The sequence below is a fragment of the Saccostrea echinata genome, unplaced genomic scaffold (assembly GCF_033153115.1).
Source record: "Saccostrea echinata isolate AGI-Se365-2 ecotype Australia unplaced genomic scaffold, CSIRO_AGI_Sech_v1 ptg000043l, whole genome shotgun sequence".
Lineage (NCBI taxonomy): Eukaryota > Metazoa > Mollusca > Bivalvia > Ostreida > Ostreidae > Saccostrea > Saccostrea echinata.
Window position 1 is genome coordinate 3,005,236 of NW_026889792.1, and position 3,025 is coordinate 3,008,260.

General features: G+C 33.2%; 1 non-coding gene across 1 annotated transcript; it reads right to left on the reverse strand.

Moving 5' to 3' along the window:
- Positions 1-2,008: 2,008 nt before the first annotated feature.
- On the reverse strand, positions 2,009-2,081 carry Trnav-aac (transfer RNA valine (anticodon AAC)). Its single transcript has one exon. It is a non-coding gene; the product is annotated as a tRNA-Val (tRNA).
- Positions 2,082-3,025: the final 944 nt, after the last annotated feature.

Here is a 3,025-nt window from a genome sequence, read left to right on the forward strand (position 1 = left end):
GTAGATTAAAAATCATTCATTTATTAGGAATCTCACTGGACAAAGTTTCTATACCAAAATGTAAGAAGACCAACTGCAAAATCTTCTAATATGTTGTCTACCGAATAGAATTGTCTACAGAGTAGAAATTATTCCACTTCAGACAAATTTATAGAATATTGATTTGCTAAAAAGAGATCACATGGCGCCCTAAAATTTTCTAATAGGAATGAGAGTACCAATTCCCCGGATACTTATATCATTTGTTAGATAAAGAAGTTAACAGTACTAGGCGTTACTCCATTGGCTTAATTCAGGTATGTAATTATTTTCATTATATGTAAAAATACTAAAGTTTGAAATAATGAAGGAATGAGGGAATACTTTTTTTTTTTACAGAAAATAGTAGGGGAAATTGTAGGAGTAAGGGTTGTTTTTTTTTTGTTTTTTTTTTTTTGCAGGGTGTCATTTATATTTACTGCCGATCCTTATAAGTTGTAAAAAAAATCAAAAACAAAAAAACCTGCAATTGCAACCTAGAAACTCCGTAGAATAAAGTTTCAAACGATGCAAAGGATTTGTCTAAAATTGAATTAGTAAAGTATTGAGAAGGCATAAGGTTTGTATAGCGTTTTATTGGAAATGATTTGGTACTCTTTTCACAATACCAAAACCAATAGTATAAAAAAGTACGACTTTTCAACACTTTATACAACCATTCCCCACGATATATTAAAGAGCAGACTTTTTGACATTATAGATACATGTATCTGCAGACTTCTGCTTCTTCAATAAATTCACATACCTTGTCATTGGTCATCAGCAAACTTACTTCTGTTAAAAGAGCATACTGATACTACATACAAGTTCTCCGAGTAAGATATTATAAAGATGCTTGTGAAAACATGAACCTCTGAAAACATCTAAGTTGGGATGAATTGTTGTGGAAGATTAAATATGAAATGTGAAGATATTGAACAGTAATCATTCTCACACATCCACGGGAACAATATAAATTGTGAGCAGAGCCAACATCTGAAAACAGAGGTGAGATCAGGTGCCATGCAGGAGGAAGCATCCTCTGTCGACTGGTCAAACCTGCCGAGTGCCCCTTGTCACGATTGGGTAAAAATCACGAGACAATTCAGTTTGAAAATGCTGGCCTAACAATTTGTGTGGAATATCTCAGTCACTATTCGACTATCTACAAATTGATTTGGAAACAAGGTTATTGTATCGACCATAAAATTAGCGAAATGTTGACTTATACGAGGCTGTTGATATCCTTCTATCATCAACTTATTTGTCAATGACCTGTCTGGTTTTAGAAATTGTTCCAATGTTCGTAGAACATGCTCTTGCGTAATGAATCAACTAGGAGACATAAACTCCATATGTAGTCGATAATTGTATATCGCTGCATATAAATAAAGGGAGTTAATTGACAAAAGAAGTGCTGAAGTTATCACGTTTTTCATAAAGTTTAGTTGTCAGTTTGCCATCAATGTCTTTCATTGTAAAGCGTCCAAATATGACATAGATGTGTCAGTCATTCTGTTTCTTTTATTTCGAGTTCAGTGAGATATATCTAATCAACATAGGAATAAAAATGACTTTTATTAATAGAGAAAACGTCGTCGATATAAAATTCTCTTATAGTTTATAAAATTGAATATGATAAGTGTTCGTCTTCTTGACATTTTATTTTGAAAACCAAAAGACTCTGAAAGCACATACAGTTTGTATAGTAGAAGCCATTCATTGATATGAAAATCTACAAGTGTCATCAAAGAGTATGGTAAATGAGTGAGCCTGGTCTCTTTTCCTGTATGACACATTTCTTTTTTTCCATAACTATCTTTTTTTAACTTTTAATTGTTATCTAATAACCCGGCATTATATAAAATAACAGTAACTTTTCTATCTTTCTTATTGCCCTGGATATTAATTAAGTGTCGAAAAATCAGTAGGACATGATTTTGTCATGGTCAAAGAAATTCATATGTAAAAAAAAAAATAATTTGTAGAAAGGTTCCAGCGAGGCTCGAACTCGCGACCTTCTGCGTGTTAAGCAGACGTGATAACCACTACACCATGGAACCGCTACAAATATTTTTATATAAGAATTAAAGGCAATCACAATCGATTAGTATAACAGCTTTACGGCACTGGCACTTGTGGACAGAACCGTGCTTCTACGATGCACCTCCCTTTAATGATTAATTTTTTTTTTAAATTATTTATAAAGGATGATGTGACATAACTGCTATCTGGGGCCCCTTTTTCTACGACGAATTATATTTAATCTACAACGATTTTGATAGTTTTCAAACATGAGTGAATAAATACGACGCCTTTTGAATAGTTTCATTAGTTCCGACGCATTTTAATTATAAGGATTACTGCATTATCTATGATTTTTTAGACCCTATGACAGCAACATTCGGCCAGGTTTGTGTCAATATGTTCTTTTATGAAAAGAGAATAGGCGGGTCTTAGTACAATAGAGAGATATGCATGTCTGAGAAATTTACCTTATGTGGCTATTGTTATTATTTCGCACATAGTCGCTCACCGAGAACAATTGTCCAATCTGATGACAGAACGACAAAACATGCTGTCGTTTACTACATGTTTACAATTATCACAGACACGTGGTTTGGGTCAATTTACACAATATCTCTACTACATTTCAAACTTTTAATGGTCAGCCAAGGCTGTTTATACATAATAATACATATGGAATCTCAGCGTTTACCGTTCTGGGTCAAGAAATGCACATGAAACTTGTATTCACTGATACTCGGGAATACGTGTAGACCTAGCGAAATGCCTACCAAACGCTTTACAAAACTTTAAATTATGTATATTTATAAATCAATTGTTTGTAACTGTGAGCTGGGAAATTGTAGATCCGTGCCTAATCTGTGACTCAAATGCATAAAAAATTGTTTATCGGAAAGTAGGTAAAAAAGCATTTTTTCCAAGCATAAAATTTCCTTAGTATTTTTGTGGTACTCATTCGTAATGCATCTCATTTAGCTGA